General features: G+C 39.5%; 1 long non-coding RNA gene across 2 annotated transcripts; it reads right to left on the minus strand.

The window, feature by feature from the left end:
* Window positions 1–496: 496 nt before the first annotated feature.
* On the minus strand, window positions 497–11226 carry LOC132692654 (uncharacterized). 2 transcript variants are annotated; one of them, XR_009616503.3, is made up of 5 exons: window positions 11118–11226; window positions 7173–7272; window positions 6067–6177; window positions 2877–3094; window positions 497–1630 (listed from the first exon to the last, which is right to left on the minus strand). It is a non-coding gene; the product is annotated as an uncharacterized LOC132692654 (long non-coding RNA). The 2 variants fall into 2 exon arrangements; XR_009616502.3 differs by lacking the exon at window positions 6067–6177.
* Window positions 11227–11480: the final 254 nt, after the last annotated feature.

Raw genomic sequence — 11480 nt, forward strand, 5'->3', positions numbered from 1 at the left:
GTTTATTTATTTTTGAGAGCGAAAGAGAGAGAGAGAGACAGAGAGGAAGCATCGGGGAGGGACAGAGAGAGAGGGAGACAGGGGGCCCAAAGCAGGCTCTGTGCTGACTGCAGAGAGCCCTATGTGGGTCTCTTACTCACAAACCATGAGATCATGACCTAAGCTGAAGTCAGAAGTTCAACCAGCTGAGCCACCCAGGCACCCCCCCAAGAATTTCTGCTCGTAAGAATGGTTGTATGGTAATGAATCTTTAACTTTATAAGGTGATGCCATACTGTTGGCCAAAGTGACTGTAGTCCCACCAACAGTGTATGAGTTCCAATTGCATCATATCCTTAACAACACTTGGTAGCATAAGTCTTTTTTTTTTTTAGTCTTTTTTTAATTTTATCTATCCTGATATATATAGTGGTATCTCATTGTGATCTTAATTGGCTTTTCTCTGGTGACCAAATTGTACATCTTATCATGTGTTTATGAACATTCTTAAGCAAAGTATTTATCAAATTAAATTCTAAAATTCAGTTATGGGAAGCATCATTTTCAAACAGGGAGACTTGAAATTTACCCTTTATTAATAAGCACAGGGGGCTCTGAACCCATTCAACAATGAGCCCTCAGCTAGTATACAATATTAACATTGAAATCCTGTCATTGCGTTTTGAAATATCTCACCTTGTAAGATGAATCATTTGCTAAAGCACCTATTTTTAATTGGATAAATTTATGTTCTGAACAGGAATGAAATGAAATTCAGGAGACCTATCATTATGCAAAATCATAAATAAAGACAACTTCTTTGATGAGGTTTTTCTTATGAAATATTTGTTGAAGAAAGGTCCTCCGTGAAGGCAAAAAAAAAAAAAAAAAAAGGCAGCATTTGTGAAACTATTTGGGCTGAAATATTTACACATGGCAACATGCAGAAACTTAAAATCATGAGTATCCTTGTATTCATTTGCTGGGCTACCATAACAAAATAGCAGACAGGGCAGCTTAAACAACAGACACTTATTTTCTCCCAAGTTCTGGAAGCTAGAAGTCTAAGATCAAGGTGCCGACGAGTTTAGTTTCTTCTGAGACCTCTCTCCTTGGCTGCCTTCTGGCTGTGTCCTCACATGGTCTCTTCTCTGTGTGTGCACATTCCTGGGGTCTCTCAGTGAGTCTTACTTTCTCTTCTTATAAGAACACCAATCAGATTGGATTAAAGCCCACCCTAATGGCCTCACCTTCATTTAATCACCCTTTAAAGACCCTATCTCATCCAGTCACATTCGGAGGTACTATGAGTTAGGGCTTCCATGTACGAATTTTAGCGTGATGTAATTCAGCCCATAACACTCTTCCTTTAGCAGACAAGTTTCTGACATCCTTTTTCCTCCCACATAACACAGAAGGAAACTTGGCCGCTAGCATCCAGAGCGGGGTATTCAGTGGACCAGAAAGTAAACGCCCTCTGCCCAGCAATCTGCAGTCACCCTTGTGTTGTGTGCTTTTCCGCGTGTCATTGTTGACCTGCCAGGCTCCAAAGTCCACGTATTCTGACCAATAATAACTAACTAACCCTTTCACGTTGGCACACTTCAACAAAATAGTCTTGTTTCTTCTTTTGTAAAGTAGCGAATGCTCACTGAAAAAAAAAAAAAAAGATCAAATATTGGTGAAGTATAAGAAAAGAAAGTATGTAATAAGAAGATAAGGATCACCTCTGAAAACATAGCCAGTGGTATCCAGTTACCACATTAGTTACGTGCTCATCAGAATATTTTGTTTAGCAAATACTTGTATGCTTTTTAATATAAAAAATAGAAATCACAACATATATACTTTTTCAGCTTTGTTTTTCCTACTTAATATATTATAGACAGTTTTCCCTTTCAGTAAATAGATGCCTTAAGACATATTAAAATTCAGGCTGGGCAACCCAGCCTCCCTCCAGAGCCAGGCTTTCCTTAGACTCATTGCAGTGAAGTGGAAATTTCAGGGCCCAAAGGGGCAAAGCCAGTCAATATGAAGCGAAGTCTAGGCATTAGCCCGTATGCGTCCAACCACCTGCCTGAAGGTGAGATGTGTAGATTGCCAAGGGTTGCTGGGCCCCGAGTCAGGGAGGCTCTCTTGTGATCTGGGAGCAGACAGCAAGCAAGCTCTGGTATCCTGCAGGCTTGTGGGGACTGCCTTTCCTAGGTGGGAGCTGCCCTCACCTCTTTTACTGACCTTCCTCCGGGCTGAAATTGTGAACCTCGTCCACTCCTGATCACAGTTCTCTTCTCATTTAGGACACGGAGGGGCATCTTTCTTCCCCCAGCGCTCAGATAGACACATAAAAAGCAACTCACCCTCACCCCAACACAGAGAAACGGTCAAAAAAGAATTTGCAAACATCACGCATTCTCCTCCTTTGCTTCAAATACACAGTCCGTCTTCTGCGAATTGGGCCCAGAGGTGCATAAGAAAGATGTTTGCCCTAGGCTGTTCATCCCCACCAGACAGGAAAAAAACTACAGGAAAAAAAAAGCCCAGCAACACAATATCCTCTTAAAGAGGTACTAAGTGTTGCACTGACTGATAGAAATTATGCCATAACTGATTTCCTATTGCTAGATATTTTACTTTATTTCCAAATTTACTAAATGACACTTCAGGGAATATCTTAGACACATATTTTGCACTCTTGCCTTAATATATTTCATTAGAATACATTCTTAGAAGTGAAATTTATGGGTCGAAGGATATGCACATTTAAAGTTATGACAACTATTTCTGATCTGCTCTCTGCAAATGTTATAGCAGTTTATATCATTTCCGTTATTTTAGGTATATACCTTGGAATGAAATTGAGGGTGATTTGGTAAACCTATGTTTAACTTTTAGAGTACCTGTCAGATGATTTTCCAGAACAGCTTTGCCATTTTATATCCCATCAGCAGTGTAGGAAGGCTCCAATTTTTCCAGATCCTCATGAAGGCTTGTTATTATCCCATCTTTTGCTAGCTCTGTGAGTAGGTGTGATGTGCTATCTCATTGTGGTTTGGATTTTCATTTCCCTGATGACAAATGATGTGCTCATGTGCTTATTGGCCATTTGTATATTTTCCTTAAAAAGAAAAAATAAATTCAGACCCTGTGCCCATTTCTCAAATGGGTAATTTGTCTTTTTAATGTAGAGGAATAAGAGTTCCTTATGTATTCTGAATACTAATTCCTTATCAAATATATGACTTGAAAAAAATTCTTCCATTCCACGTGTTGTCTTTTCCCTTTCTTAATAGTGTCCTGTGAAGCACAAACGTTTTAAATTTTGGTGAAACTCAATGAATCTATTTTTTCTTTGGTTGCTATGCTTCAGGCCTCACATCTAAGAAAACACTGTCCAATCCAAGGACAAGAGAGAACATTTATTCTAGGAGTTTTATAGTTTATACACTTACATTTAGGTCTTTGGTTCATCTTGAGTTGTTTTTTGTATATGGTAGGAGGTAGGGGACCAACTCCATCCTTCGCCTGTAGATATCTGGTTGTTTCAGCACTATTCGCCGAAAAGACTAATCTTTAACCCACTGAATTGTTCTTGGCATCCTTGTCAAAAATTAATTGACCCTAGGTTGATTTTTTCTTAATTCTCAATTCTGTTCTATTGATCTATATTCTGCTCTATGCCAGTACCACACAGTCTTATTTACAATAGTTTTGTAGTAATTTTTGAAATCAGAAAGAGTAAGTCCTTCAAGTTTGCTCTTTTTGGTTTTTAGGATTGTTCTGTATATACTGGAGCCCTTGCATTTCCAGATGTATTTTCTACCATTAATTTATAAAGTTCTTTCTATGTTAATAGTACCCCTTTATTAAACATATTATTTTTCTTATATATATTTTTTTCCACTCAGTAATTTTAACATTTAATTAATCTATTAATCTTTCACTCACTGTTTTGGGATTTGGCTATAGCTAACTTTTTGGTATGTCAGTCTTCTGCTGTACCTAATGTAGGCTAGTCCTTTAATCTCCCCATCCTTGATCACTGTGAAACTCAGACTCTACCTGAGTCATAATCTTGTTACCTTCTTCTTATGTAAATAGTCCAAAAGATTAAAAATGGCCAAAAACTATTTGCCACGCCTCCCATCAATAGATGAGGTGTATGTGCCCTCCTCTTCAATTTAGGTGCGCTCTGTAACTGTTTTCATCAATAAAATATGGCAAAAGCTTACTCTGTGCCTGGGTTTAAGCCTTAACAGACTAGAAGCATTCACCTCTTGGTCCTTAGAACATTCTTTCAAGCCCTAAGTTGCTATGTAAGAAGTCTGACCACCCTGAGACCACCATGCATGCTTTGTGTGGGAACCCCTGACAGCTGGGGGTCCCAGCCTTCCAGTCATCTTCCAAGAAACCAGACAAGTGAGTAAAGCCTTTCAAAGTGGTCACCCACAAGCTAAAGCCACCAGGTGACCCTAGTTGACCATCATGATATAGAAGAATCACCCAAATAAGCTCACTTGGATTCATAACCCACAAATTCATGAGATATAATTAAATGGTCATTGTTTTGAGTTTGGCAGTAATTTGTTACCCAGCAGTTTGTTACAGATCAATAACCAGCAATGAGCCTGGGCTAACCACCACCCATGTACTGGTAAAATAGATGGAGAGAAAGAAGATGCATATAATCCTTTAAAGAAAACATTTTCCCTTTTGAAAAGAGGAGAAAGAGTAATGGTTGCAAATCAAATATGGAAGCTCTGTCAAGCCCTTGTATCCCTTGCAGATTCTGGATGAGAGAGGAAGACTGGCCGGGAGGTGGACAGGCAAAAAAAGGCGAGGCTTTGAGGAAGTCTAATGGAGGTGATGGCTTACTCCCTTACTTTGGTTAATCTCCCCTGAAAACTCCTCCCACCTATGTCATCTAGGAAGAAGATTCTTTTTAATCCCCTTATTTCGAGGATGGAAGAGATACTAGGAAGAGTAGACTGGGGCTAAGTTCTAAAGTGCACCTGGCTTGCCTCCGATGCAGAATCGACTTTAAAACTGCTTTGGCTATTGGTAGAAATATAAAAGTGTAGCTACTATGGAAAATAGTATGGCAGTTCCTCAAAAACTAAAGCATGGAATTGCTCTATGATGTGGCAGTTCTACTTCTGGGGATATATACAAAGGAACCAAAAGCAGGGTCTCAGAGAGGTGCGTGTATACCCACGTTCATAGCAACATCCTTCACAACAGGCAAAAGTGGAAGCAACCCAGGCGTCCACTGATGGATGAGCGGATAAACAAAATGTGTTATAAACACACGATGGGGCATTATTCAGCCTTAAAAAGGAAGGAAATTCTGACAAATGCTTCAACATGGATGAGTCTTAAGGCATTATGCTAAGCGAAATCAGCCAGTCACAAAAAGACAAAATACTACTTAATTCCATTTATAGGAGGTACCTGGAGTATCAAATTAATAGAAACAGAGAGTGAAATGGTAGTGGCTAGGGGCGAGGGTGAGGAGTATATCGAAAATCGCATGAAGAAGTTCTGGAGATGGGTGATGCAACAGTGGGTGATATGTTTAACACTACCGAACTGAGCACTTCAAAGTGGTTAAAATGGCTAATTTTATGTTATGTGTATTTTCCCACAATTAAAAAAAAATAAAGAAAACTCCAGATTTTTTTCTGGGTGGAAGCTGGGGGCTCTGGATTTTGGGAAAATGGCTGCTAGGCTGTGAATGCTAAATCCTCAGCGATTCCAAAGATCAATTGTCTTCATCGGGTAAAGGACTTCAAAGGCACTTGTTATTTATAGAACTTCATTTGGGAATTGTATTTTTTTCAGCTCCCAAGATTTAAAGAACAGACACTATTAGGAAGTTTTCTTGTAATTTAAAGATGATCTGTATAGATGTTTATATTATAAAAAGGTATTCATGTTACAGTACTAATTTGTAGTAGCTAATATTTATTGAGTGTTTACTATGTGCCAGGCCCTTGGCCAGGCTACATCAGTTAGGATGGTTAGGTTACACTGTGACTACAAACAATCCCCAAATAAGCAGAATTTTGTTTTAAATAAATTAAAGTTTACTTCTCACTCATGTGACACAGGTGGGCTGGGGACTGTGTTCCCACATATCATCCTCTTTATCCTAAGAGCCAGACTGATAAAGCTGACAATATCAGGAACACTGCCAGGGCCCTATCAATAGAAAAAACAGAAGCGTATATTCAGCGTTAAACCAAACTGAAAATTGCCCAAACTGAAAAATTTGAGGACACAATCCCTAAGATTGTCTTCACTTCTGACACCAACTGCAAGTTCAGAAGTTTCCCCCAAATACTTTCAGATTCAGTAATTCACTAGAAGGATTCTAAGAACTAGCCGAAAGCTTTTGCGCTTACAGTTACACAGCTAAAGGAAGAGACACGTAGGGCAGAATCTGGGAAGTTTCCAGACACAAAACTATGCAGTCCTCAGGATTCATTACTCTCCCAGCATCAATCCCTGATGCTACTCACAGAATATTGCTGACCAAGGCAGCTCACCTGAGCTTCTGCATCTAGAGTTTTTATTGAGGTTAGAGAGGCATGATTAATGGCAGGATTTAATGATTGATTGAATGATTGACTGACAACACGTGACCCAAGGTCCCCACCCTAAATCACATGGTTGGTCTTCCTGGTGTGGCCAACCGCCACCCTCACCAAAGACATTCCTATCAAGTATGACGTTGAGTACCTCGTGGAAGCTGAGGGCAAAGGCCAGTCCTTTCTTTGGGCAAGGCCAAATTCTTTTTTTTTTTTTTAATTTATTTTTTTAATTTACATCCAAGTTAGCTAACACACAGTGCCACAATGATTTCAGGAGAGCAAGGCCAAATTCTTTACTACACACCCTATGTCAAAACATACACTGGCCTTTAAAGCTTCCACTCAGAAGGAACACATGGCACTTCTTCTCACATTTTTTTGGCTAAGTCAAGTCGCAAGGCCAAGTTTAACTTCAAAGGGGGTGGGGAGGTACATTCTTCCCGTAGATGATTAGATATAGGTGACTAGAGATCCAGTCTACCATGTAAGTATTTTTTGTGTGTATTATTCACTTAATTCTCTCAACAATTCCTACTACTATCTCCATTTTTCAAATAAAGAAACTGAGCCATAGGGAGTATCTATGATAACTGAGTATCTTACCTCTCTACTAAGTGTCAGGCCTCAAGTCATGCGGCCGGTGAGGCCAGGGCTAGAAATGCCTGGTTTTAAGCCCAGGTACTCCAGCTCCATAGCTCATGCTCTGTAAGACAATAAGAAAAAAATTGTATTGCTTCCTCACGTTTCTTCTTCTCTGCATTCAAATACTATTTGATGAATACTCCTGCTGTGCCAGGCACTGGTCTGTGATGTGCTGGAAATACAATGGTGAATGTGACATTAGGCACTTGCCCCAATGAAGCTGAGGTTTGTCTTACTTTCTTCCTGGACAAAGGATGAAATACAGGGCCTGGAATAATCAGGTCCCATTTGCCACACGCACAGTCACCATTATGACCATCGTATCACACTTATTCTCCCCAACTGGGATAGAATCTTGCCTACCCGCTTCTTGAGACTTTGGAGGGGCAAAGAAAGAGGTAAAGGAAAAATTAAAATTTGGGTGAATGAAATGAAATAAGAGTGTAAAAAGCACAATAGGATAACTCTTTGCCACTTCCCCTTACCTCAGAATAGTCAACAGGTACAGTATAGGCACTGCCCCATCTGATGGCAATTACAAACTGTATTCCCACCTGGACTGGTGCCTTCTGGCTCAGTATCAGCCGTATCCTTACCCTTCATCCTCCAGAGTGCATACCTTTTCCTGGAACTATTGAGGAAAGAATATGTTTTCTCGTACTGAGTTTGCTGAGAAGACAAAATGTTGGCAGCTATCCTGTCACCACTGGAGATCAGCCTGTCTGAGAATGGAGCCACAACAGAGGAAAGCAGGCAAGATACAAGACATGCAAACCAGTCCTTTAACATTTGAGCTCCTGGATCCAGCCATGCCTGAGGTCAGTATGTCCTAGACTTTTCAGTTACGTGAACCAATCAATTCTCTTTTTTTATTTTGTTTTTAATTTAAATCCAAGTTAGTTAATATACAGTGTAATAATGATTTCAGGAATAGAATTTAGTGATTCCTCACTTGCATATAACACCCAGTGCTCATCCCAACAATTGCCCTTCTTAATGCCCCTTGCCCATTTAGCCCATCCCCCCACCCAACAGCCCTCCAGCCACCCTCAGTTTGTCTTTTGTATTTAAGAGTCTCTTACAATCAAGTCTCTCTTTAGGGCCAAGAAGTTAAGTTGAATCTCTGATATTGCAACCAAAGAGTCTCAATACACCCATATATTTTCCCCCTTTTAAAGTTCCAGTGCCACAAAAGCCATCATACATCCTCCAGAGGAAGGGAGAAAGGTTTGTATTCAAGAAATGAAAAGAAACCTGAGGAAGGCAAATGAGGCTCACAGAGCATGATACCAGTTTCCTAGGAACCACCTGCTGAAATTGTCACTGCTTCTACCCATACAGCCTGCAGTTTTTAGCAAAGTATGAAGAGCAACAGAAGGAGGAATTGACCACCAGGAGCTTGGAGGGATACCAGCACACTGAGTATCTTCTCTCTACTAAAAAGATTTAGTGCTAGAAAGCTGAAGTGAAGCCTCATATCCTTAAAATTCATTACAGCCATAAAAAGCACCGCCATATTTTCATGAGCTATTAAAACAAACAGTTAAAAATAAAGCCCATTTGGTATCCAATATCCTTCACACGATCGTATTTTTTCATGTATTTGTGAAGCAACAAACGTTGGCTAACTGCAATACATCTCCTTGTAACTGATTCCAATTTCCACATTCTCTTTTGCATCCTAAAATAATAAGCTACAATTTCTCTAGCCATACAATTTATAAATTACATAGACTTCCATCACCGCATGAAATGCGTTCTCTTTGTTTCTCCTCTTCACCTTTCTCAACTGATCTTTCATTTTAACAATTCTTGATGAAATCCCCACAACATGGAGTGACATGAGAATGAGCATCAGAACAGTATAAAGGGAGGGGAGCCTGGGTGGCTCAGTTGGTTAAACATCTGACATCGGCTCAAGTCATGATCTCAAGGTCCGTGAATTTGAGCCCCGCATCAGGCTCTGTGCTGACAGCTCAGAGCCTGGAGCCTGCTTCGGTTTCTGCCCCTCCTTCTCTCTCTCCCCCTCCCCTGCTTGCGGTCGATATCCTTTTCTCTCTCAAAAATAAATAAACATTAAAAAACAGGAAAGAAAATGCTGAATACACTTCATTTCAGACATCTTTGCTGCTAGAGCATGAGTGTATGACATAGGGCCTGAAGGAAAATCTACTGGAAATTTGAGGGAAAGGATTAAAAAATAAAATTCACAAAAATAATAAATAAACAAACAAAATTCACACACACACACACACACACACGAAGAAGGATGCTCTTTCTCCCTACTTCTTGTTTGTGGATGAGATCTTGTAATGATGTGATACCTGGAGCTGCAGCAGCCTTCTTGAGAGTGAGGGTATAACCTGAAGTTGAATACTCTAAAGTACTCTGAAGATGGTGAGAAGGAAGAGTGGTTTTTAGTGACATCTTTGAACCTCTCATTTAACTAACCCTGGGACCCCGCTACCTTAGGATTTAGCACAGTGCCTGATACATACAGAGCACTTCACAAACATCTGTTGAATGAATAAATGAATGGTTTTAACTTTTCACAATTTGTCTTCAGAGGAGATAAAAGAAATGTCTACCCAAACTAAATCTTCATCCACCCATAACTCAGCAATCCCACTCCCAGGTATATATCCAAAAGAAATGTGTTAGTTGTCTACAATAGACAGGAAAAGCATTCATAACACCTTCAAACTGGAAACAACTCAACTGTCTGTCAGCAGGAGAATGGATAAGTCAGTGTTGGAATATTCTTGCTTTGGGATACTATAAAACAATACAAAAGAATAAACTATTAATACAATAGCATGGATGAATCTCACAGACATAATATTGAGCAAAAGACACTGTACCCGCAAGAATACTTACTATATGATTCCACTAAATAAAGTTCAAGGGGCGCCTGGGTGGCTCAGTCACTTAAGCATCAGAGTCTTGATTTCAGCTCAGGTCTTAATCTCACGGTTTGTGAGATCAAACCCTGAGTCAGGCTCTGCAATGACAGTGCAGAGTCTGCTTGGGATTCTCTCTCCCTCTCTTTCTTTGCTCCCCCTCTGCTTGCACACGATTTCTCTCCCTCCCTCTCTCGATTAAATAAATAAATTTTTTAAAATGTGCTTAAAAAATAAAAATAAAGTTCAAGAATAGGAAAATTAATCCAAGGTGATAGAAGTCAGTGGTTACCTCTGGGAAGTGGGGATGGTTATTGAGGGGTACAGGGCATAAGAGAATCACCTACGGTGACAGAAATGTTCTTCTATATCTTGATATGAATTGTGATTACATGGGTTTATGCACATGTAAAAAAATCATCAAACTATACATTTAACAGCTGTGTAACTTCCTGTATATGTTATACCTCAATTTTTCTTTAAAAAAAAAAATTTATAACGTTTATTTTTGAGAGAGAGAGAGACAGAACGTGAGAGGGAGAGGGCAGAGAGAGAGGGAGACACAGAATCAGAAGGAGGCTTCAGGTTCTGAGCTGTCAGCACAGAGCCCGACGCGGGACTCTAGTTCATGAGCCGTGAGATCACGGCCTGAGCTGAAGTCGGACGCTTAACTGACTGAGCCACCCAGGCACCCCTACCTCAATTTTTCTTAAAGCAAAAAAAGTTTTGTTTTTCTTTTAAAGGAGGTAGAGGAAACAATTTTTACTCAGTATTTATTTAGGGAAGGTATTACTTTAAGTGCCTTACAAAATAAGCTTCATAGTAACAACCATCAAGTAGGCATTGCTATCTATATACTACAGATGCAGATATGAGAGTCAGAGAGATTAAGTTACTTTCCAAGGTCACACAGCTAATCAGTGGCAAAGCTGGTATTTGAATACAAATGTATCTGATCCTAAGACCCATGACGCTTTCTCTGTATTACTATAAAATGTACAGGTACCTGCATGGCCAAACTTTCCAAGGTCATGGAAAGAAGCATCACTGTGACCCACGAATACTCTTCCTGAAGGTGGATTTTTCTATAGAAGTTGCCTAGATGGGAACAGAAAAGGTTTTATGTACAAAGATAGTCATTGCAGAATTTATCATAGTGAAAAACCGAAAACAAGGCAATTATTCAACAGCGTATAATTAAGCAAATGATAATACATATACTCAATAGAATATTATACAGCCATTAGAAATTATGTTCAAGAAAGCTTTTGATGTAATGTTCAATGGGGTAAAACAGAATAGAAATTGAATTTACTTTAAGAATACGACCATGAAAAGCAAAAACTTTTTAACTTAGAAGGAAAAGCCT

The sequence above is a fragment of the Panthera onca genome, chromosome B1, assembly GCF_046562875.1.
Source record: "Panthera onca isolate mPanOnc1 chromosome B1, mPanOnc1 haplotype 2, whole genome shotgun sequence".
Lineage (NCBI taxonomy): Eukaryota > Metazoa > Chordata > Mammalia > Carnivora > Felidae > Panthera > Panthera onca.